This window comes from Aquarana catesbeiana, linkage group LG10 (genome assembly GCF_042186555.1).
Source record: "Aquarana catesbeiana isolate 2022-GZ linkage group LG10, ASM4218655v1, whole genome shotgun sequence".
NCBI classification, from domain to species: Eukaryota; Metazoa; Chordata; class Amphibia; order Anura; family Ranidae; genus Aquarana; species Aquarana catesbeiana.
This window is the reverse complement of record NC_133333.1, coordinates 171696985-171723004: the sequence shown is the minus strand read 5'-3', so window position 1 is coordinate 171723004 and position 26020 is coordinate 171696985. Positions and strand designations below refer to the sequence as shown.

Sequence of the window (26020 nt, the reverse complement as noted above, 5' to 3'; positions counted from 1 at the left end):
TGGTTCCATCCGCATAGTGCTTCTTGGGCCTGGCTCCATCCGCCTAATGCCTCTACGGGCCTTGCTCCATCTGCCAAGTGCCTCTACAGGCCTGGCTCCATCCGCCTAGTTCCTCTACGGGTCTGGCTCCATCCGCCTAGTTCCTCTACGGGCCTGGCTCCATCCGCCTAGTTCCTCTACGGGCCTGGTTCCATCCGCCTAGTTCCTCTACGGGCTTGGTTCCATCCGCATAGTGCCTCTTTGGGCCTGGCTCCATCCGCCTAATGCCTCTATGGGCCTGGCTCCATCTGCCTAGTGCCTCGACGGGCCTGGCTCTATCCGCCTAATGCCTCGACGGGCCTGGCTCTATCTGCCTAATGCCTCTACGGGCCTGGCTCTATCCACCTATTGCCTCTACGGGTCTGGTTCCATCTGCATAGTGCCTCTTTGGGCCTGGCTCCATCCGCCTAATGCCTCTACAGGCCTGGTTCCATCCACCAAGTGCCTCTATGGGCCTGGCTCCATCCGCCTATTGCCTCTACGTGCCGAGTTCCATCCGCATAGTGCCTCTTCGGGCCTGGCTCCATCTGCCTAATGCCTCTACGGGCCTGGCTCCATCCACCTAGTGCCTCTATGGGCCTGGCTCCATCCGCCTATTGCCTCTACAGGCCTGGTTCCATCCGCCTAGTTCCTCTACAGGCCTGGCTCCATACGCGCCTAATGCCTCTACGGGCCTGGCTCCATCTGCCTAATGCCTCTAAGGGCCTGGGTCCATCTGCCTCATGCCTCTATGGCCCTGACACCATCCATCTAGTGCCCCGCCATGCCTGCTTCCATCCGTCTAGTGCCTCTACGTTCCTGGCTCCACCTGCCTTTTGCCTCTACGGGCCTGGGTCCATCTGCTTCGAGCCCCTATGGGCCTGGCTTCATTTGCCTAGTTCCTAGCTGGGTTTGGCTCCATCCACCTAGTGCCCTGCCGGGCCTGGCTCCATCCACCTAGTGCATCTACGGGCCTGGATCCATCCGTCTAGTGCCTCTACGGGCCTGGCTCCATCTACCTAGTGCCTCTACGGGCCTGGCTCCATCCACTTAGTGCCTCTACGGGCCTGGCTCCATCTGCTTCGAGCCCCTATGGGCCTGGCTCCATTTGCCTAGTTCCTAGCTGGGTTTGGCTCCATCCACCTAGTGCCCTGCCGGGCCTGGCTCCATCCACCTAGTGCATCTACGGGCCTGGATCCATCCGTCTAGTGCCTCTACGGGCCTGGCTCCATCTACCTAGTGCCTCTACGGGCCTGGCTCCATCCACTTAGTGCCTCTACGGGCCTGGCTCCATCTGCATAGTGCCTCTTCGGGACTGGCTCTATCCGCCTAATGCCTCTAAGGGCCTGGCTCCATCCACCTAATGCCTCTACGGGCCTGGCTCCATCCACCTATTGCCTCTATGGGCCTGGTTCCATCCGCATAGTGCCTCTTCGGGCCTGGCTCCATCCATCTAGTGCCTCTACGGGCCTGGCTCCATCCGCCTAGTGCCTCTACGGGCCTGGCTCCATCTGCCTATTGCCTCTACGGGCCTGGCTCCATCCGTCTACTGCCTCTACGGGCCTGGCTCCATCCGCCAAGTGCCTCTACAGGCCTGGCTCCATCCGCCTATTGCCTCTACGGGCCTGGCTCCATCTGCATAGTGCCTCTTCGGGCCTGGCTCCATTCGCCTAATGCCTCTAAGGGCCTGGCTCCATCCAACTAGTGCCCAGCCGGGCCTGGCTCCATCTGCCTTATTGCCCCGTCGGGGCTGGGTCCATTTGCCTCGTGCCTCTATGAGCCTGGCTCTATCCACCTAGTGCCCCGCCGGGCCTGCCTCCATCTGTCTAGTGCCTCTACATGCCTGCAAACAGACGATTAGTTTGGACCTCGGCTGGAAGAACATTTTATGGATTGGACCTCTGTGAATTTTAATTGAATACCCCTGGTGTACACTATAATATAATCCGCTCTACCCTGCCTTAATCTGCTCCACCCTGCCCTAATACATATGCACTGTTGTAACAAATATACATTTTTAAAGATAAGTAAATATACATTTATCTGCATAGTGCCTCTTCGGGCCTGGCTCCATTCGCCTAATGCCTCTAAGGGCCTGGCTCCATCCAACTAGTGCCCAGCCGGGCCTGGCTCCATCTGCCTAGTGCCCCGCCGTGCCTGCCTCCATCTGCCTTATTGCCCCGTCGGGGCTGGGTCCATTTGCCTCGTGCCTCTATGAGCCTGGCTCTATCCACCTAGTGCCCCGCCGGGCCTGCCTCCATTTGTCTAGTGCCTCTACATGCCTGGCTCTACCTAGTGCCTCTATGGGCCTGTGTCTATCTGCCTCATGCCTCTACTGGCCTGGCTCCATTCACCTAGTGCACAGCTGGGCCTGGCTCCGTCCACCTAGTGCTCCGCCGGGCCTGGCTACATCCACCTAGTGCCCCACTGGGCCTTGCTCCATCCATCTAGTGCCTCTATGGGCCTGGCTCCATCTGCCTTATGCCTCTTCAGGCCTGGCTCTATCCGCCTAATGCCTCTACGGGCCTGGCTCCATCCGCCTAGTTCCTCTACGGGCCTGGTTCCATCCACATAGTGCCTCTTCGGACCTGGCTCCATCCGCCTAATGCCTCTATGGGCCTGGCTCTATCTGCCCAGTGCCTCTACGGGCCTGGCTCTATCCGCCTAATGCCTCTACGGGCCTGGCTCAACCGTCTAGTGCCTCTATGGGCCTGGCTCCATCCGCCAAGTGCCTCTACTGGCCTGGCTCCATCTGCCTAGTGCCTCAACGGGCCTGGCTCCATCCACCTAGTGCTTCTATGGGCCTGGCTCCATCCGCCTATTGCCTCTACGTGCCGGGTTCCATCCACCAAGTGCCTCTACGGGCCTGGCTCTATCCACCTAGTGCCTCTATGGGCCTGGCTCCATCCGCCTATTGCCTCTACGGGCCCGGCTCCATCCGCCTATTGCCTCTACGTGCCGGGTTCCATCCGCATAGTGCCTCTTCGGGCCTGGCTCCATCTGCCTAATGCCTCTACGGGCCTGGCTCCATCCACCTAATGCCTCTACAGGCCTGGTTCCATCCGCCTAGCTCCTCTACGGGCCTGGCTTCATACGCCTATTGCCTCTACGGGCCTGGCTCCATCTGCCAAATGCCTCTAAGGGCCTGGCTCCATCTGCCAAATGCCTCTATGGCTCTGACACCATCCATCTAGTGCCCCGCCATGCCTGCTTCCATCCGCCTAGTGCCTCTACGTTCCTGGCTCCATCTGCCTTTTGCCTCTACGGGCCTTGGTCCATCAGCTTCGAGCCCCTACAGGCCTGGCTCCATTTGCCTAGTTCCTAGCTGGATTTGGCTCCATCCACCTAGTGCTCTGCCGGGCCTGGCTCCATCTGCCTAGTGCATCTACGGGCCTGGATCCATCCGTCTAGTGCCTCTACGGGCCTGGCTCCATCCGCCTAGTGCCTCTTCGGGCCTGGCTCCATCCGCCTAATGCCTCTAAGGGCCTGGCTCCATCCGCCTAATGCCTCTAAGGGCCTGGCTCCATCTGCCTAGTGCCTCTACGGGCCTGGCTCCATCCCCCTGTTGCCTCTATGGGCCTGGTTCCATCCACCTAATGCCACTACGGGCCTGGCTCCATCCGCCTAGTTCCTCTACGGGCCTGGTTCCATCTGCATAGTGCCTCTTTGGGCCTAGCTCCATCCGCCTAATGCCTCTATGGGCCTGGCTCCATCTGCCTAGTGCCTCTACAGGCCTGGCTGCATCCGCCTATTGCCTCAACGGGCCTGGTTCCATCTGCATAGTGCCTCTTCGGGCCTGGCTCCATCTGCCTAATGCCTCTAAGGGCCTGGCTCCGTCCACCTAGTGCCCCTACGGGCCTTGCTCCATCTGACTAGTGCCCAACCGGGCCTGGCTCCATCTGCCTAGTGCCCTGCCGGGCCTTGCTCCATCTGCTTACTGCCCCACCGGGCCTGGGTCCATTTACCTCGTGCCTCTATGGGCCTGGCTCTATCCACCTAGTGCCCTGCCGGGCCTGCCTCCATCAATCTAGTGTATCTTCATGCCTGGCTCTGCCTAGTGCCTCTACGGGCCTGGGTCCATCTGCCTCGTGCCTCTATTGGCCTGGCTCCATTCGCCTAGTGCCCAGCCAAGATTTGCTCCATCAACCTAGTGCTCCACTGGGCCTGGCTCCATCCACCTAGTGCCCCACTGGGCCTGGCTCCATCCACTTAGTGCCTCTACATGCCTTGCTCCATCTACCTTGTGCCTCTATGGGCCTGGCACCATTTACCTAGTGCCCCGCCGTGCCTGCTTCCATCTGCCTAGTGCCTCTACATTCCTGGCTCCATCCGCCTAGTGCCTCTACGGCCCTGGGTCCATCTGCCTCATGCCTCTACGGGCCTGGCTCCATTTGCCTAGTTCCCAGCTGGGCCTGGCTCCATCCACCTAGTGCCCCACCGGGCCTGGCTCCATCCACCTAGTGCCCCACCGGCACTGACTCCATCCATCTAGTGCCCTGCCGGGCCTGGTTCCATCCGCCTAGTGCCCTGCCGGGCCTGGCTCCATATTTTTTATGCATATAACAGCAATATACATTTTTATTCATTTAAAATAATATTTAGTTTTTTTTTAGTTTTTTTTTAGTTTTTTTGTGTTTGTTTTTTTTGCTTTTGTTTTTAACAACACTACTTTTCACTATCCTGCTGTAAACGTGAAACAAAAAAAGGTGTTACACATAGAGGACAGCACGGTTATGACCAAATTCATCAATTTCATATACTATCCGAAGGTTGATGAAGTCTTCTAGAGTTAGGGTGGCTATCTCCCAGAACTCGATCCTCCGGGGCACTCTTCTGTTTACAGCCTGTGGAGGAAAAAAAACAATTACAGCTCTGCAAAGGGGGCATGTATTGCTTTGCACCCTCCATGTTCCGATGCAGGTCGAGTGAAATAGGTGGGAGCAGGGTAGAGTTGTATTGTCCTCTCCCACATCCATTTCACTCAAACAGATGGAACAGGTGGGCACCTCCTGATACTCCCTGGCCGGTGGTCTGGCTGGTGCAGGCTGGTCCTCAGCAACGATGCGGTCCCTTGGAGATCGACTTCTATTGGGCCTGGCATTCTCTCGCTGCTGTCGAAGAGCTGCTCGTGTTCGGTGAGCAATGGGTGAATCCATGCCTGTAATAACAATGGCAGAAATTTCAGCATTTCTGTTATGTAACCCTCTCTATTACAATTTTAAACTTAAATGACAAGGGCAAGTGTCTTATTTCTAACAGATTTTAAGTAAAGCATGTGGCTGTCTCATAGGTAAACCTAAAAATAGGAGATAATTTAACTACTTCAGCCTCCGCCATGTACCCATACATCGCCAGATTGAAGTGTTTATACCTGCAGCTACAGGCATCATCCCAGTATCTAGTCTCTTTAGCCAGCAATTCTCTTTAATGTAAAAGTGATCCTAGGGGCTACTTTAGTGTTAACTAATTAGCCGCTGGATCGCTTTTACAGGCAGCGGTAGAGGCAACCCCCCCATTTCCCCGCAGTCTGCCCAGATTCTCCTGTCTCACCCGGGAGCCCAGGACTGAAGCCAACAGTTTTGCCAGCTATAGCAAAGGGAAGACACACTAAGAAAAGATGTAAGTGCTGCTCACCCCAAATATGGACAGAGATATATGGAAAAAAGTCCCCCAGGGGGGTTTTTAGGCAGACATGTTAGGAATCTATTTACTATGCGTAACATTATCATTTATATTTGACCAAACAATTAGATATTCTATTGTGTTTTTGTGCTTTTAGATTCATTAAACTGGAAAAAAATTGCATTTGAAAAACCGCTGTGTAAATACCGTGTGGCATAAAAAATTGAAACCCCCACAATTTTATCTTCTAGAGCCCCTGCTTTTAAAAAATATATTCTGTTTGGGGTTCCAAGTAATTTTATAGCAAAAAAATGCTGATTTTTACAAGTAGGAGAGGAATGTCAGAATTGGCCAGAGGATGAAGTGGTTAAAGCGGAGCTCCACCCAAAAGGGGAAGCTATGCTTGTTTGCACCCACCACTGCCACATTTGGTACTTTGTGGGGGGGTGGGTACCTGGTTTTGACAGGTACCTGTTCCCACTTCTGGGTCAGATCACCACTGTGATCTATGAGGATCTTTGGCCCCTCCTCTCTTCCCCCACAGCCTTCTGGGACACACACAGGTCCCTGAAGACTGCGGGACCATTCACAAAGAGCAACACATGCATGTGCAATAGGAAACCGGCTGTGAAGAATTGTCTCGGGTGCCGACATCGCTGAATCCCTGGACGGGTAAATGTCCTTATATTACAAGTCAGCAGCTAAAATACTTGTAGCTGTTGACTTTTAATTTTTTTGCCCAAATTGGAGGTCCTCTTTAAAAAAGTAGTTCTAAAGGCAGAAGGTATATACCCTCACATGGTCAGTTTGGAATCAATTCAGACATTTCCCAAAGTTTGCCTCTCCTGCATAATTTGTTGCTCTACTATCTTCCAGTCTCGATTAGATGCCTCAGCTTCATTCCTCCATAGCGCTCGAGTCCCAACCCCCCCCCCTTCCCATTTTTCCCCCCTTCCCATTTTTCCCCCCTTCCCTCTTCCCTCTCTCTACCTTACCTCATACTGTATACCCTTTCTCTCTCCTATATAGGTTACTTGCATATTGATTGATTTCCAGATGTCTATATACTGAATACTTAGATTACATCTACCACTTTACTACTTACCACATATTTATGACTACATAGATGGCAGAATTGATACTCGTGTCATTCAAGATATTGGCAGAGGCTCCTTATATACTTGGTTTCATACTGTTTCTTTATAGTATTTTTTACAGCTATACAATAACTTGGTACACACCCTCTATTTTGTCCAGAATGCGCTTACGTTCTTTTTCCTACTAAATGCACCAGCAGTCTCTTTGTATCGCCTGTAATGTACCGGTGGTGGTAAGAACATTCTTTGTGATCAACAATTTTTCTGTTTATTAGTTATGTAGGGTTGCTCTCAGCCTCTCATAATCTAGGGACTGCTGTACAGAAAATCCTTGGAATACTAGGATCCAAAATAATTGTGAAACATAAATAGTGCGCTGTCTAACAGTGACATTCAAAAAACAGTATGTCATATGTGCATCAAAGTATAATTAAAAATCCAAAGTAATCAACCTTGTAAATATATAAATCAGTATAGAATTTAACACATGCAACACTAAAACCTTAGTGAGTTAATAAATGAATGTACTTAAAGGGGTTGTAAACCCTCATGGTTTTTCACCTTAATGCATTCTATGCATTAAGGTGAAATATCTTCTGTAGTGTTGCAGCTCCCCCCCCCCCCCTTACTTACCCGAACGCTGTCATCCTCCAGCCGGGAACAAGCACGCCAGATCTAGCTGGTGTCTCGTGCCCTGATTGGATAGATTGATAACAGCGCAGCCATTGGCTTCCGCTGCTGTCAATCAAATCCAATGACGCGGCGCCGGGGGCGGGCAGAATCCTGCACTCTGTGTGAATGAACACAGATGCAGGACTCAGGGAGCGTGCCCGCATGGGTGTCCACCAAGGAGAGCCTTCTCCAACATAGACATATGATGCAGGGAGGAGCCACCAGCGCCGCTGAGGCACCCCAGAAGAGGAGGACCGGACCACTCTGTGCAAAACGAACTGCACAGTGGAGGTAAGTATGTTTGTTATTTTAAAAAAACAAAAACGAGGGTTTACAACCCCTTTTAAAAGTAGTTCATAAATACACAAGCACATTCAGTGTGAAATGACTATTACACTCAGAACCCCTATTAAAAGGGATTATGTGACAAAAAATGTAAAAACAAATCAAACAAAGATTACAGTGAAATAAAAAATGTTCATAAACAGGTGAGTAAAAGTCCACTAAATACCATCCATATCCATGGTATTGCATCCTCGTGCACAACAAATGCAAAATGTCAGTGTTCCACCACCGTGTTCTAAGCAAACAAATGGCCGCTTTCCAGAAGTTTCGATCCACAAGCGATCCTATGCGCATTTCAAATGTACTGATAGAATGGATACCAGTTTATATTTTTAATTTCTCTATAATCTTTGTTTGATATGATTTGTTTTTACATTTTTTGTCACATAATCCCTTTTAATTGGGGTTCTGAGTGTAATAGTCACTTCACACTGTTAAATTTAATACTGATTTATATATTTACATTGTTGATTACTTTGGATTTTTATTTATACTTTGATGCACATATGACATACTGTTTTTTTAATGTCACTGGTATGTCCTGTATACACGGTCGGATTTTCCGATGGAAAAAGTGCGATCGGATGGTGTTGTCGGAAATTCCGATTGTGTGTGGGCTCCATCGGACTTTTTCCATCAGAATTTCCGACACACAAAGTTTGAGAGCAGGATATAAAATTTTCTGACAACTGCTGTGGGGGTACTCTGCAGAGAGAAGTAACCAGGAGAGTGGGAAGGGGGACCTGAGAAGAGGAGGATCTGGGTTGCTCTGTGCAAAACCAGTACACAGAGCAGATAAGTATGACTTGTTTGTTATTTCAAAGATAAAAAAATTAGGTTTAGAATCACTTTAACCTCCCTGGCGGTATGATTATTTCGGATTTTAGGTGCTGAAAGCGGTACCATTATTTTGCATGGAAATTTGGCGTTTTATATTGTAGGTCTGTAAATCTTAACAATAACACACTTAAATCTGTCCAAACCAGAGTCTAGTAGATATCCCGGGTATGATAAAGTTTGAAACACAAAAACATAAATTATAATATAATAAATAAAAATAAATAATTAAAAAAAATTAAAAAAAATAGTAATAAAATAAATTTCCCCACAATTCACTATCGCTCAATTCTGCAAGTGTTCTAATTTACTATCGCTGTTTTCTAGCTGGTCTAAAGCCACTTTTGACGTAAAGGGACACTTTTTGGTTGCTATGGACAATCTCCAGTTTCCAGGCAGAAAGAACAGTGTATATCATGTAAAACTGCATGCAGGGCATGGGCCAGAGCACTGGGGACAAAAGGGATGTGAAATCATTTCATACAGTACTGTAATCTGTAAGATTACAATACTGTATGTGTTATGATTTTGACAGTTTTTTGAATTTGCCGCCAGGCTCCGCCCCCGTGCGTCGCGCCGCTCGCAGGGAACGGAGCCTGGCACGGAGAGGCTTCGGAGGAGGACGGAGCCCTCGGACACTGCGGGGGACATCGCAGGATCCCGGGGACAAGGTAAGTAACGCCGCCCCAGGATCCTGCAATGCGATCCCGAGTGTGGCTCGGGGTTACCGCTAATGGTACTGAATTTTAACCCCGAGCCACACTCGGGAAAACCGCCAGGGAGGCTACTGGTCAGATTTATGCATATGTCTAATGAGGACTAGTTGATTTGAAATTAAACTTTCCTAATCTTCTATTCAGAGAACAGAGCCATCTATAATACACTATACTGCACATTTTCATGAAAAATACACATAAATGAATTTTAGTGCACAAAATAATACCCAATATTGCTGGTAAAATATAAAAGATGATGTTGTGTCAGGTAATTCATTACCAAACGCCAAGATTTAAAATTGCACACTCCTGTGAAAAGGCAACAAACAAAGGTACCGTATTTATCGGCGTATAACACGTACTTTTTTCCCCTTAAAGTCAGGGGAAAATCGTGGGTGCGTGTTATACGCCAATCCCCGCCGATCCCCCGCTGACTGCGAGCGGAGTGAGAGACAGCCGCCGATATACATAGATAGCCAAGTGTACTCAGCTAGGTTCGGCTAGCTCCGCTCACAGTCACGCCCAGTCCCGCCCTATGATGTACACAGGGACTGGGCATGACTGTGAGCGGAGCTAGCCGAACCTAGCCGAGGCTATCTATGTATATGGGCGGCGCTCGGCTCCGCTCACAGTCACGCCCATCCCGGGCGGGACTACGAGAGGAGCCGAAAGCGTCCGAGAGCTTCCCAGATACACAGCACCGGCTCTGTGTACTCGGCGGTGCCATTTTCAAACTGCAGTGACACTGACATATCACTGCAGTTTAACTGCAGCCTGGGCAAGGCTGCGAATGGACACTGACAAAGCTGCAGATGGGCACTGACAAGGCTGCAAGGCTGCAAATGACTGCAAGGCTGCAAATGACACCAAGGCTGCAAATGACTGCAAGGCTGCAAATGACACCAAGGCTGCAAATGACTGCAAGGCTGCAAATGACACCAAGGCTGCAAATGACACTGACAAGGCTGTAAATGACACTGGACAAGCATGCAGATGGACACTGATAAGGCTGCATTGATGGGCATTTAATGTAAGTTTTTTTTCCTTAAAACATTTTTTTCCTTAAAATTCCCTCCTAAACTTGCGTGTTATACGCCGATAAATACAGTACCTGAAATTGTCCATAGACCACACACAAAAGCCTTTATAGGTTATCTGTTTAGAGTTAAATGTGAGCTCTGGCTCTAGAATTATTGCTCTCACTATGAGGTTCACAGTGATACTTCACATGTGTGATGCAATTATTTATTTTTTTTTTTTTTATTACTTTTTTTTACACTTTTTTAAAATGTATTTTTTTCATTCAACTTTGTTGCTATTACAAGGGGTGGACAAACCCCCCTGTGATAGCTTTGGGCAGTGACAGCCAGGTGCTCTTCATGGAGAAATCAGGGGTCTGTTGGATCCTTGATCCCTCCTCTGCCCTGCAAGACAGCTGATTAGATAGAGGTCTACTTTTAACTGCACACAAACACAATATAATACACATTTGTTTTTTGCTAAAATATAAAAGATAAAGATGCATCAGATAAATATTTGCCAAACAATTAAAAGTAAAAAATTGTTAATGCATGTGAAATAGCGACAAAGTACGCTATCTAAAATTGTCAATAGGCTGATATGATTTAAAAGGCTTTACAGGTTATAAATTTAGAGTAAAAGGTGAGCTCTGGCATTTAAAATTATTGTTCTCACTCTGATGTTCACAGCGGTACCTCATTGAGTGATGCAATCACTGTTTACATATGTGTGCAAGACCTACATGCGCATTTGGGTGTGTGAACAGGGGTGGGGTGGTTTACATTTTTTTCATATTTTAAAAGTAAATAAAAGTGAATGGGTGGCTGTAAAAATCGATAACAGAATTATGGCTGTTGCTGCACCCATAATCCTAGTATAACCGCTTTTCATTCAGAATGTATAGTATATATAACTATGCTGAATGGCAATTGGTTAACATATAAACTTTAAATAAATAATTTGAAACTGGTAGCAAAATGTAATTATTTAACAAGGGTAGAAAAGGAATTCTTCTCCCCTTTAGCCTAGGTTCACACTGACAGCGGGAATGAAATAGATTTCTTTTTACCACATGTCAGTCACGACATTGGGGGCAATTTCAGAGACATCTGTGTGGGTTTCTGCACAGATGTCTATTGAAATCGCGCCTCGGAGTCCCCAAAAGTAGAACCTTCTTTTGGGAATCGGTGCGGCGTCGCACCGATTCAAACGTTGCCATTGCCGGCAATAGCCGCCAATTTTGCATGCGATTTGACATGTCAAATCCCATGCCAATTCACTGCAATGTGAACCAGGGATTATGACCAAAGTCAACGCTCAGTCCTAATTTTACAACTTTGACATTAGGGATGAGCTTCGTGTTCGAGTCGAACGCATGTTCGACTCGAACATTCTGTGTTCGGTCGTTCGCCGAATTACGAATGATATGGGCCGTTCGCGCCAAATTCAAGTGGCGCGTCACGGCCCATAATTCACTGCGGCATCGCAGTGCATTGCTGGCTGATGATTGGCCAAGCATGCACTATGATCCGCATGCTTGGCCAATCACAGCGCTGTGTGTACAGAGAGCCGTAATTGGCCAAAGCCAAGGAGGCTTTGGCCAATTATAGCTCAGGGGATTTAGTACACGCCCAACGCTATATAAGTCCGCCTCCGTGGCGGCCTTGTGTAGTGTGTAGCGGTGGAGACTGGAGAGAGATAGATAGACAGAGAGACAGTGTCATTTGATTTAAGTTAGATAGAGTAGGCAGGTCGAGTCAGTTAGCTGCACTTACAGTGTATTGTGTATATATATGTACCCCAGGGGTTGTGTGTATGTATGTATGTATGTATATATATATATGTATCGGTACACCGACGTCGGATTGTACCAGGAAAATTTCCCTGCCCCAGCTGCTGCACCGCAGAAAGAAGTTCGCTCCCAGCCATCCATATGCCCAACGGTTGAATGCTAGCTTGGCAAAATTGCTAGCACTTCAACTGCTACCTTTTCAGTTGGTAGACTCTGCCCCCTTCCTGAGTGTGTGGAATGTGCGGTTCCTTAGTGGCAGGTTCCCAAATGCCACTTTTTCTCATGGAAGGCGATTCCGGCTCTCTACCGGCATGTGGAAGGCAATGTCTTGGCCTCGCTGGACAGGGCGGTCAGCGGTAAGGTGCATATTACCGCTGACTCATGGTCCAGCAGGCTTGGACAGGGACGTTACCTAAGTTTCACAGAGCATTGGGTGACTCTGCTGGCAGCTGGGAAGGATGCAGGACAAGGTGCAGTAGTGTTGGAGGTTGTTCCGCCACCACGCCTCCAAAATGCCACTACTTGTGATTCTGACACACCTCTCTCCTTCACCCCCTCCTCTTCTTCTTCCTCCATGGCCTCTTCCTGTGCTTTGCCCTCGGAACCAGAGGTGCTCCGTAGGCGTTCAAAGGGCTACGCAAGTACGCAGGCCAAAAGATGCCATGCGGTGCTTGAGCTGGTGTGCTTGGGGGACAGGAGCCACACAGGGGCAGGTTCAGAGGTGGTTGACGTCACGCCAACTTAAGCCAGGAATGGTGGTTTGCGACAATGGCATCCACTTCCTCTCCACCCTCCGACAGGGACAACTGACCCATGTGCCCTGTTTGGCTCACGTCCTTAACTTGGTGGTGCAGCGGTTCTTGGGCAGGTACCCAGGCTTACAGGATGTCCTGAGGCAGGCCAGGTAAGTCTGTGTGCATTTCCGCCGGTCATATAATGCCAGTGCTCGGCTGGCAGACCTCCAAAAGGAATTTAACCTGCCCAAGAACTGCCTAATCTGTGACATGCCCACCAGGTGGAACTCAACGTTGGCCATGCTGCAGCGGCTGCACATGCAGCAGAGGGCCATCAATGAGTAACTGTGCGACTATGGCACCAGGACAGGGTCAGGGGAGCTTGTTTTTTTTCCTCACGCCAGTGGGCCATGATCAGGGATGCATGCACTGTCCTGTCACCATTTGAGGAGGCCACGAGGATGGTGAGCAGTGACAGTGCATGCATCAGTGACACTGTCCCCCTTGTCCACCTGTTGGAGCACACGCTGCGTGGAATAATGGACAGGGCACTTGAGGCAGAACAGAGGCAGGAAGAGGAGGATTTCCTTAGCTCTCAAGGCCCCCTTTATCCAGACAGTGTTCCTGCGTGCCTGCCGATCACACAGGAAGAGGACGAGGAGGAGGGGGATTGTGTCAGCATGGAGGTGGAGCCTGGTACTCAACATCAGAAGCAGTCTTTAAGGGATCATTTACAGTCCCAAGAAACCCATGGACTTGTACGTGGCTGGGGATCATGTCGTCCTTAGTGACCCAGAGGACTCCGGACCGAATGCCTCAGCAAACCTACGCTGCATGGCCTCCCTGATCCTGCAAAGCCGGCGGAAGGATCCTCGTATTCGTGGTATCAAGGAGAGGGATCGTTACTGGTTGGCAACCCTCCTTGATCCACGTTACAAGAGTAAGGTTGCAGACCTTATCTTGCCATCGCAGAGGGAGCAGAGGATAAAACATCTTCGGGAGGCCTTGCAGAAAGGTCTGTACAATGCGTTCCCAGAGACTGGGAGGTTACAAACTCCTGTTCCTGGACAACGTGTTGCCGAGGCTTCGGTCAGTCAAAGAAGGAGTGGTGAAGGTGGCCGTCTGACCGATGCGCTCAGACAATTTTTTTAGTCCGCAGCCCCAAGGTATGATCGGTTCCAGCAACCATCGCCAGCGTCTGTTTTACATGGTGCAGGAATACCTAGGAGCAAGATCTGACTTGGACACCTTTCCCACCGAAAATCCTCTGGGTTACTGGGTCTTAAGGATGGATCACTAGCCAGAATTTGCACAGTATGCAATTGAGCTACTGGCCTGTCCTGCATCCAGCGTTCTTTCAGGGCACACATTCAGTGCTGCTGGAGGCTTTGTAACTGATCACAGGGTGCGCCTGTCCACCGACTTGGTCGATCGACTGACCTTCATAAAAATTAATCAGTCTTGGATCACCACCAGATACCAAGCACCAAATGCTGATGTAACCGAATACATTTTTTTGAAATGTCAGATCCCTTCAAGACTGCCTATGCTGAGTGACTATCCTGTTATGCTTAGTGACTATCCTCTTCCTCCTCAATGATCCTGCTGATAGCTTGTAAGAATATTTTTGTTTCTGGGCGCTGCCACCAGTGGCTAAGGCCAAATTTTTCAGCCCCTGTTTAACAGGGGCGTGTAATTACAATTTTTGATGCAATTCTTTGCAACAGGGCTTGTTCCTGTGCTCCAACTAGAGTATCTGTGAGGAGTTGTAGTGTTGTGGCACCAGCACCAGTGCCTAAGGCCCAATTTTTCAGCCCCTGTTTAACAGGGGCGTGTAATTACAATTTTTGATGCAATACTTTGCAGCAGGGCTCGTTCCTGCGCTCCAACTAGAGTATCTGTGAGGGGTTGCAGTGTTGTGGCACCAGCACCTAAGGCCCAATTTTTCTGTCCCTGTTCAACAGGGACATTTAATTACAATTCTTGATCTAATATTTTACAGCAGGGCCAGTTCCAGCGCCCACCAAGAGTAACCTTGAGGACTTACAGTGTTGTGGCACCAGCACCACCACCATCACCAAAGGCCCAATTTTTCTGCCCCTGTTCAACAGGGGCATGTAATTACAATTCTTGATCTAATATTTCACAGCAGGGCCCTGTAAGGGCTTACAGTGTTGTGGCAACACCAACACCTAAGGCCACAATTTCTGCAGAGTATATAGGGCAGGCCCTTACTTTCAAACATCCAACTTACAAACGACTCCTACTTGCAAACGGAAGGAGACAACAGGAAGTGAGATGAAATCTACCCCTAGGAAGGGAAATTCTCTCCTGTAAGAGTTAATATGGGAAAAACGTTTCTCCTTTCCACTGATGCTTTATCACCATTTCTTGTTTCACTAAAAACCCCAAATTTTCTAAAAACATTTGTGATTGGGACAGAAAGTGAGGTGAAATCTTCTGAAGAGGAGCACAGACAGCAAAACAAATGTCACAGGGGTGATAACCCATCCCTATGTTTTCCAAAAAGCTGAAAAATAGATTTTTTTGCTGGAGCTACACTTTAAAAATGTACCAGTTCAAAATTACAAACAGATTCTGCTTAACAACAAACCTACAGTCCTTGTCTTGTTTGCATCGCCTGTATACTGCTGTTCAGAGTAGGGTTGTCCCGATACCGATACTAGTATCAGTATCGGCACCGATACCGAGCATTTGCCCAAGTACTTGTACTCGGGCAAATGCTCCCGATGCTTCCGCCGATACCTGGAAGACAGCTGTGATCGGCGCGTGGGGAGTTACAAGATTCTCCCTCAGCGGCTTTCAGCTGCTTTAGTGACATACAGCGGTGATCGGTCACCGCTGTATGTCACTGCATCCTCCTCCATGCCCCCTCCGTTCCTCTCTCCTCTTCTGTCCCCCTCCGCTGTCCCCTCCGTTCCTCTTTCATTCTCTGTCCCCCTCCGCTGTCCCCTCCGCTGTCCCCTCCGTTCCTCTTTCATTCTCTGTCCCCCTCCGCTGTCCCCTCCGTTCCTCTTTCATTCTCTGTCCCCCTCCACTGTCCCCTCCGTTCCTCTTTCATTCTCTGTGCCCCTCCGCTGTCCCCTCCGTTCCTCTCTCTTTCCCTGTGTCTCTCCGCTGTCCCCTCCGTTCCTCTTTCATTCTCTGTGCCTCTCCGCTGTCCCCCTCCGTTCCTCTCTCCTTTTCTGTCCCCCTCCGCTGTCCCCTCTGTTCTGCTGTGCCTCTCCACTGTCCCCTCCGTTCCCCTCTCCTTCTCTCTCCCCCTCCGTTCCACCGTCCCCCTCCTTCCTTTGTGAATAGACAGAGTCAGCTGACTCTGTCTATTCACATAACTGAAACATTGTAATCTCCTGTGATTACAATGTGTTAGTTTATGAATGGAGAGGAGCCGCTGTCTTCTCTCCATTCATTCTCAGTGCAGCTGAGGCTGCAGAGAAAGGGACTGGGGAATCTCTATCCTCTGTCTCTTTCTCTGTCTCAAGGGGGAGATATCAGAGGTCTGTTAAGACCCCTGATATCTCACCAAAGCCCCCGAACAGGGCTGATTAAAAAAAAAAACACATATTGCAATAAAGAATAAAAAAAAATGATTGTAAAAAATAAAAGTTGTAAATAAAAAAAAAAACACACACACACAACGTTCACCCCCCCCCCTCCCCCAAAAAAAGCACTGTTAAAAAAAAAAAAAAACACTGTCACGTGACATTAAAAGAAAAGTATCGGTAATCGGTATCAGCGGGTACTTGAAAAAAAGTATCGGTACTTGTACTCGGTCCTAAAAAAGTGGTATCGGGACAACCCTAGTTCAGAGTATATAGGGCCTGGGGGCCCCACGCCTTTCCTTTTTTTAATTTGGGTGCGGGGTTCCCCTTAATATCCATTAAGACCCAAAGGGTCTGGTAATGGACTGGGGGGGGGGGTACCCATGCCATTTGTCTCACTGATTTTCATCCATATTGTCAGGTTCCGACATTACATTAAAGCCGCAAGCAGTTTTTAATGACTTTTATTCCTTTAAAAATATCATTTTGTGCAGGGACTGTTCTAAGCATGGGAAACACGTGCCACTTTACAGGCATACTATAGACACCCCCCAGGTACGATATTTAAAGGAATATTTCACTTTTTTTTTTTTTTCACTTTAAGCATCATTAAAATCACTGCTCCCAAAAAACTGCCATTTTTAAAACTTTCTTTTGCATTGATACATGTCCCCTGGGGCATGACCCAGGTCCCCAAACCCTTTTTAGGACAATACCATGCAAATTAGCCTTTAAAATTAGCACTTTTGATTTTGAACGTTCGAGTCCCATAGACGTCAATGGGGTTTTAACGTTCGTACAAATTTTCGGTCCGTTCGCAGGTTCTGGTGCGAACCGAACCGGGTGGGATGTTCGGCTCATCCCTATTTGACATGTGTAAAACTGTGCATATCATCACTATTACTTGTATCCAGGTGGATTATACTGTACCTTGTTTTTTTTTTCCGGACAGCTTTCAGTAGGTGGGAAATGTTAAAGGATAATTTTTATGATCATGATAAATGATTTTTATTATGATCAAGGGGAAAACTGGTCCAAAAAAGTAGAAAAAATAATAATTCTTTAACCACTTTGTATCCGGGCCAATTCTGACACTTCGCTCCTACATGTAAAAATCTACTTTTTTGTGCTAGAAAATTACTTAGAACCCCCAAACATTATATATATATTTTTTAGCAGAGGCCCTATAGAATAAAATGATGGGTATTGTCATGTTTTATGTCACACGGTATTTGTGCAGCAGTTTTTCAAACGCATTTTTTGGGGGGGAAATAATAAAATAATAATAATACATTTAAAAAAAACACAATATTTACTCCAATTTGTTTGTATCATGTGAAAGATGAAGTAAATAGATACCTAATATGTCACACTTTAAAATTGCATCTGTCCATGGAATGGCGGCAAACTTTGGTGCTTAAAATTCTCCATAGGCAACCCTTTTACAGGTTACCAGTTTAGAGCTACACAGGAGGTCTGGTGCTAGAATTTTTGCTCTCACGCTGATGTTTGCGACTATACCTCACATTTGTGGAAGGATCACCGTTTACATATGCGTTCGCATTTGCACATAAGCACAGTGGGATGGGAGTGCTTTCATTTTTTTTTCATTATTATTATTTATTTTATACAAAAAATTTTTTTTTTTTTTACACTTAGAGCTCGGGAAAGGCGGCAGAGGTGGGGGCCTTCCACCACCCACATAAGTGATTGAGAGGCTATTTAGCCACTCAAATCACTTCTGCCACAAACAGAATCGCTGGCTGAAAAAACCCATACTGGAATGAGGTCTGTAGGTTCAGACATCATCCTGGTATAACTATTTCAACCTGAGGACTTCCATGGATGTCCTACAGGCAGGAAGTAATTAAATTTAGCTGTATATTTTAGGACATTACAATGTATCATAACCAAAAAAACCTGCACAAAAAAATTCTCCTGTTCCTGATGATCACAGCAATACCACATATGTGTGTGTGATTTGTTTTTTGTGCCCATAATAGAGCCAAGAAACAATAGTATGTATTGTAAGAACACATATATGGAGCACCCAGGTTTAAAGCCCACTTCCTGGATGCCTCATATATGTGTTATGTGGTCATGAAGGGGTTAATATGGTACAATTGTCATACCTGTTGGGTCACGTGGTGGTATTTCAAGATTGTTGCGCCGTGGACCCCGCGGCATCTTGATAGTACTAGATGGTATCACAGGTGAATGAAGGTTTACCTAAAAATAAATACTATTAATACTAATAATAATATACAACACTATAAAAATAAGAGAAATGTAGAAAAATTGTAGTTTATGGCGGTAATTGCTGGAGTCTGGCTTCAGAGATGCGTCTCAGTCGAGATCCTCTTCACCGTTTGCCTGTCAGGACCCCTAGAGGAGTCCCAAACATCTGCACCTGTGCAGAGATCAACTGCCAACCAATCACAGCACTGGCCTTCTCACACTAGCTGCCCCGATCCTTTGCCTGAAATATACTGGCTCATATAACACAGTATCCAAATGAAATTGAGCTTATTCCATTGTTATTAAACAAATAAAGCTTTATTATGGTATTTAATAAACATTGGGTTTGATAATTTCATAATATAAAGGAACTGTGACAGTTGCTCTGGTATCAGGCAGTGATAAGGATAGACTCTGGATCCTTTGTGGGGTCCTGAGGGCAGTAGGGGAACCAGGAAGTGGGTTATGAATGGAGTTGGGCTGAATGTTGATCCAGTCAGTACATATATCTGTGTTCTGTGTGTGTAGTACTGTGTATGGAGGGGACCCGGGTCACTTCTGTCCGCAGGCAGGCTTGGGTTTCATTTTGTGTGGTGACTGAGCCCTTTCATGTCTGAGAGAGGGCTGAGTGTCACTGGTAACCATAGCAACGATGTATACACTTCATCCCTGTGTGTACTACATAACCCTGTGTGTATATAGAGCCCCTAAAACATACATACCTACCTGTATACTATGTGTATAGAGCACCCACATGTCTACCTTCCTGTATACTGTATATATAAAACCTACTCCTGTATGCCTACCTGTATCCTGTGTGTATAGAGCCCACTCCTGTATACCTACTTGTATCCTGTGTGTATAGAGCCTACTCATATATACCTACCTGTATACTGTGTATAATTAGAGCCTACTCATATATACCTAACTGTATACTGTGTATATTGAGCCTACGCATATATACTGTACCTACCTGTATACTCTATAACTGATAATTGCATGGTCAGTGCAACACTGTACCCAAATAAAATGAATGTCCTTTTTTCCCACAAATAGAGCTTCTTTTTGTTGGTGGTATTTGATCACCTCTGCATTTTTAATTTTATTTTTTTGCACTATAAACAAAAAAAATACTGACAATTTAAAAAAAAAAATATATATATATATATATTTTAGATTCTGCTATAAAACATATCCTATAAAAAAATTGAAAAAAAATCGAATTTCTTCATAAATGTAGGCCAATATGTATTCTGCTACTTATTTTTGTTTAAAAAAATCCCAATAAGCGTATATTGATTGCTTTGCGCAAAAGCTATATAATTTACAAACTATAGGACATTTTTTTTTTTTACTAGTAATGTTGGTGATCAGTGACGTATAGTGGACTGTGATGTTGCGCCGGACATTCTGATGCTAACTGACATTTTTTGGGGACCAGTGACACTAATACTGTGATCAGTGCTAAAAATATGCACCATCACTGTACTAATGACACTGGCTGGGAAGGGGTTAACATCAGGGGTGATCAAAGGGTTAACTGTGTGCCTCACCAGTGTTTATGTGACCTGTGTGAGGTGTTTTTACTAGGGGAAGAGATGGAATGTAGCAGGGACACAAATGCCATCCCTTCCCCCTGTCAGAACGGCAATCTGCCTTGTTTACATAGGCAGATCAGAGTTCTGTCTCTCTGCCTGACGATCGGCTGGCGGACATCTAGTACCTTGCACCCGCCGATTGGCTTCCATTGTGTATAATGAAGCGAGCTGTTGTATTTATTCATGATCCGGCACACAGCTGCCACCCTGTAGCAATAAAGCTGGTATAGGGCAGTCCGGAAGCGGTTAAAGGAGAAGTCCAGCCTGGGCTCATTCGGTCTGATGCGGCATCCACCTAGGTAATTATGAATATAGGATAAAAAAATTCCATACTTTTCTTTTAATATTCAAAGTAAATTCACTCATCTATACATGTCTCCATGCTTTATTTTGTTGAGAAATCACTTTGAAAAACATCCCCAGTATTTTTAGCAATGACCATCTTGAGTAAGGGCAAATGATTCATGTAGCATTTACTTCCTTAAATCCATCTGCCCTTAGTTCAGGCATGCAGGCAGGAGTGTGTGCTTAGCTGAGAAAGCCTCTCCTTCCCTCCTCCAGATGAGAGAAGAAAATACCCATGAAGACTCCTGGGAAGTATGACATCATTTTAGCCTGGGACAGAAACCAGGAAGCAACTGAAGAAATGTAAAAAAAAAAGATTAAAACAACTAAATGTGATATATCTTCTTATCTATTTACTCATGCTAGCAGAATAAACATTTAAAATAGTTAATATTATTGAGAGAGTTTAGTTGCACATTAATACCCCTTTCATGCTGAGGCAGTTTTCGGGCCTTTTTTGCGATAGAAATAGCCTCTAAATGGCACCTGAAAACCGCCTCCCATTCATTTCAGTGTGTGTTTTCACACTGGGGCGGTGCGTTTGGGGGACCTTAGGAAATGTCCTGCAAGCAGCATCTTTGGGGCGGTGTGGGAGTGCTTTATACAGCGATCCCAAAACGCCCTGCCCATTGAAATGAATGGGCAGCACTTCCAAAGTGCCTGAAATGCGATTCGGAAGCACCACAACACAGGCATTATTAACCCATTATTTGGGGTTAAAAGCGCCCCGCTAGCAGCCGAAAAGTGCCACTAAAACAAGCGGCGCTTTAGCGATAACGCGGCCGTGGCCCCAGTGTGAAAGGGGCCTAGTGTATTTATCTTTGATTGACAAAACCTGCTCACCATCATCCCATATAAGAGGGTGGAGAGATTGGCAATCTTATATGAGAACACAGCGCACTGCCTATGATATGGCAATAACAGAACACAGCGGAGTGTACTGCAGATTTTATTGTATGTACGCTTTGGACTGTAAATCTAGCCATTTTTTTCTTTCTATTTTTAGTTTGAAGATTAGTTCAAAACTTTGTTGTGTTTTTTTATTGCTCACTTCGTCACATTTATGACTTATTCTGTCCCAGTTCCAGCTACCACAGCACCAGTATGCTGTCATCGACCTGCTAATTCATGTTTTTTTTAATTCTTTATTTATTCCAGATATGCCAGGAAGTAAAGACATAAAACTGGTCACAAGTTAGACTGACTATAGATTGTTTCACAATTGAAAACAAGATCAACAATCATGAGAGGTCCTCCCCCGAAACAAGGTGGTAGAGAAGTGACTTTCCAGGTAATTTCAGCAAATAGAGAGGAAGCACCAGCAAACACAGACATGTATATGAATTGTGTCATAACACTTGACCACTATTAGGAGACGCTAATGAAATTACATTGCATTCCTTATTTTAGATGTCATTATATTACATTTTTGTGTTTCTGTGATACTTTATGCAACGCAGGCAGATCATGGTTGATGCGAGGTGCTGGCAGGGAGCTGTACATAGCTTCCTGAAAGCACTGATGCAAGCAGTGTGTTGGCTCTTGAAATGAGTTAAGCAGGCCATACATGGTCGATCTTCGAACTAATTTTCTTTTTAAAATCAGAAAGTTTTTTTTTTGTGATCCGATGATGCCACCATTGAGTTTCGAAATTCGGCCGACCAAGCCTTCAATTTCACCTCATGTTGCTAGAGAAAAGAATTTTCGTGGGCGGGAATCTTCTTTTCTCTCCGTAAATTTTCTTTTCTTATTACATTTCGCACGATTCTCCCATCATTGATTAGAAAATTGTTCGTTTTTCAAAAAATTTCCAACATACTTGATTCCTCAAATTTGATTGCCGCACGAAAATCGGCCGTTGTTGCAGCCCACTTATGGTGCGAAATTCGTTTGAAAATTCTTTCATACGATTTTCGAGAGAAAATTCTTTCGAATTTCAAACCGTGTATGGCCGACATTATGCAAAAATGCCTTGATGCACAGATGGCAATCTGGAGGAGTGGGTCTTCCTAGGCAGGCTTTAAAGAAGAAGGAAAGTCCACTTTTTAACTTGTACCTATAATAAGGCTTACCTGTAGGTACAGTGAATATCTTCTAAACTTGCATTGTTTAGGAGAAATTCACATGGGATGCAGCCAGTGTTGTCACCGGCACATGCGCTCTGAAGGGACAGCAAACCCTACCCCGAGCATCCATACAGCCCGCAAACCCAGAAGGGTGAAAATGGAAGGACAGGGGAGCTGTGACAGCACTGCGCTAGGGGACTCCATGTGCAGGTAAGTCTGTCATAAAGTGCTAGTATGCAGTGCATACTAGTACATAATGACTTAAACCTGCAGGGGGCCCTTTTTTATATTTTTGTGGTGATTTACTACCACTTTAATTAGCTTAAGTTTGCCTTTAATTTGTTAGGTCCATCTAAATCTGCTAGTACATCTAACACTACCCTTTCCCCAGATTGACAATGCTGTTGTCCAAAGGTGGAGATGCTCTTAAGCTGTACAAAAATTCTTTGTACATTCAATCAAAAATCGCAAAAAATAGTGCAGGAACCTTTTTTTCAAATCGGTGTGGCACTGCAAAGTAGGAGCCGCACCAATTTGTACCATTGCCGACAATGGGCAGAGACTTTCATGCGATTTGGAACCGCATGACAAGCAGCACTGGTGTGAACAGGGGCTTAATGATTTGTATTTCGGCCAGTCCTGAGAATTACACAGCTCTGCCACACAGCACAGCCAGGCTTGAAGTATAGTAGATCTGATTTTCCTCTGCTGCCTGGATACTGAAAAGATATGCTGTAGTCTGATGAGCTTGTTTCTCTGTTACTTTGCTCTCTCCTCCCAGAACTGACTCTCTCCCTATGCTGCTTCTCCCTCCACAATCTGAGCTCTGCTGTACAGGGACTATGAGTGGCTGATACCAGATTGAATATAGGCGTTTACATGGCTTGCATTGTAAAAAAAAAATTAAAGATGTAGTAATAAATATCCAGCAGATTTGTTTATGTATTTTAAAGTAGAGCTAAAGGCAAAACCTTTCATTTGGGACAGAGTAAGGGAGGGTTATAATCCCAGTTGTATTTTATTATTATTTTTTTGCCATCTGTGCCCCATTGGGGAGATTTTCCTTCACTTCATGCCCCATAGCCAAGACAGGAAGTGAAAGGAAATCCCTACAAAATTACGGAACCCCTGGTTGTCACCAGGGTCACCAGAACTAGTGTCCCCATTGGAAAATTTCCCCTCTATTACTGCTTTAAGTGTCAAGCTAAAAATGGGATTTTCTTTCACTTTCATGGGGGCAAAAACAGCAAAATAAACCCAATGGAGTTCTTATACTTCTCCACTCTATCCAGAACAAAAAAAAAAAAGTTTTGTCTTTATTTATACATTAAATCTGCCCGGAGTGCACCATTAAATTTTATATTTAGGAAGGAGTTAAAGTATAGCTAAAGGAAAAACATTTTAGTTTTGGATAGAGTGGAGAGGGATGAGAACACCTGTCAGGTATTTATTGCTGTCTGTGCCCCTGTTATGCCCTATTTACACCTGTACGTTCTGGAAATGAACGCAGAAGTGTGCTTTTTTTGCATCTTGCTGGGACATGTGCAAAACAAGCATTGTGCTTGCAGTGGCATTACCTTTAAATGGCACCCCAAACGCAGACAGGAGCAATTTGTGCATAGCAAAACAGGCCACAAATGTGCCAAAACGCGCTGTAAAAAATAAATAAAATGTGAAGCTTCTTTGGCATGTTTGCCACGCATAGGGCAGCCCATTTAAGTGAATGGGCTGCCCTATGTGTGTTGAGTGAAAAGACGTGAGGTGTGAATGGGACCTTAGGGAGATTCACCCTCTCTATTTGTCCCTTTTAGGTTACCAAGCATGAAAGTAAAAGAAAATCCCACATTTTGAGCTGTCACCAAGATAGAAATAGCGGGGAAATCTTTTCATGGGGACACTAGTTCTAGAATACCCCCAATATGGATGGTTTTTCTCTCACTTCCTGTTTCAGCTATTGAAAAGGAAATGAAGGGAAAATCTCCCCAGTTGGTAATGGCAAAAAAATCCTAACAGCCACTGCACCAATGCAAGTAACGTACGTTACTGTGCAATGTGGTAATATTCATTCACTATTGTCACACAACTGGGTGGACTCTGCCCCGAGACCACCCTTTTTTGAAGCCCGTTAGAGCCTCTTTAATGACAATTAAAGTTTGTTGTTTTAAAAACAAAATGCTTGCTCTATAGATCAGTGTTATCCTTTAAATTTACCTTATTTCAACAAGCAAGCAGCCTCTGTTATAAAAAATAAATAATATTATATGCACATGCTTCTGGCAGTCGGTGAGTCCATTTTTCACTGTCTTGCAGAGTTGTGAGCGCTGCGGTTTTCTGACACTTTAGGTGCTGGTACTGGTTGACTGGCTGCCATGCTGATTCTTCATCCTCAAAAACCTGAATCCCTGACCTGGAACAAGCATGAAGATCAGCAGTTCAGACTTGGTTCCACCATAATGGAAACCGTGCAGGCCAGACAACTATCAATTTTAGAAGGTCAGCGGTGACCGCTTCCATGTTTCTGTTGGTACAGGTTTCTGTTAATGCCATAATTTTGGAAAATCTTGAAGGGGTCGGCAAGTCTAACAATTCAGGAATTTGAATTCATGGAAATCGGTCCTTATCCGGCAAGGAAAATGACTAACCCTGTGACACAGAATTGGATCTATAGGCAGTTGTATTATTGTGTTTTTTTTTGTTTTTGTTTTTTACAGCTGTCCTATATAGTATTATAGGAATCAGGCTGAAAGCTCCACTTTAAGAATGTATGTTTTATAAGGTTTTCTACGGCTTGACATTTTCTTTTATCATATTAGAGCATCTATTTTTACATACATTTAAAGCATGTTGTCTCTGTTATTTGTTAGTTATTAGCTAAGTTGCTAAATTAACTGCTTGCCGACCAGCTGCCGCAGTTATACTGTGGCAACATGGCTCGGCTGCGCGAATTACCATCATGTTACTTCGGTTCTCTTTTTGTCCACTAGGGGAGCGCGTGCCCCCTGCTCGCCCACGGAGCCGATGCGAGTGCCCGGCAGTCGTGATCACCGCCGGGCTCCCGCGATCGCTCGGGGCACACGGAGAACCGGGATCTGTGTGTGTAAACACACAGTTTCCGGTTCTCTGGAGGGAGAAGTGACATATCGTCTGTTCATACAGAGTATGAACAGCGATCTATCTCTTCCCCTACACAGTCCACTACCCCTTCAGTTAGAACACACACTAGGGAACACAATTAACTCCTTGATCGCCCCCTGGTGTTAATCCCCTTCCCTGCTAGTGACATTTTTACAGTAATCAATGCATTTTTATAGCACTGATCACTGTTTAAATGACAATGGTCTCAAAAATGTGTCAAAA

The 26020-nt window shown here is 46.1% G+C and overlaps 1 long non-coding RNA gene across 1 annotated transcript in view; it reads left to right on the top strand.

Annotated features, from left to right (window-relative positions):
- LOC141111037 (uncharacterized) overlaps positions 1-26020 on the top strand; it is a 130254-nt gene that overhangs the window by 17972 nt on the left and 86262 nt on the right. The window contains exon 2 of the long non-coding RNA XR_012236365.1: positions 21756-21888. This is a non-coding gene — a long non-coding RNA (uncharacterized lncRNA). The remainder of the gene's footprint in view (positions 1-21755; positions 21889-26020) is intronic.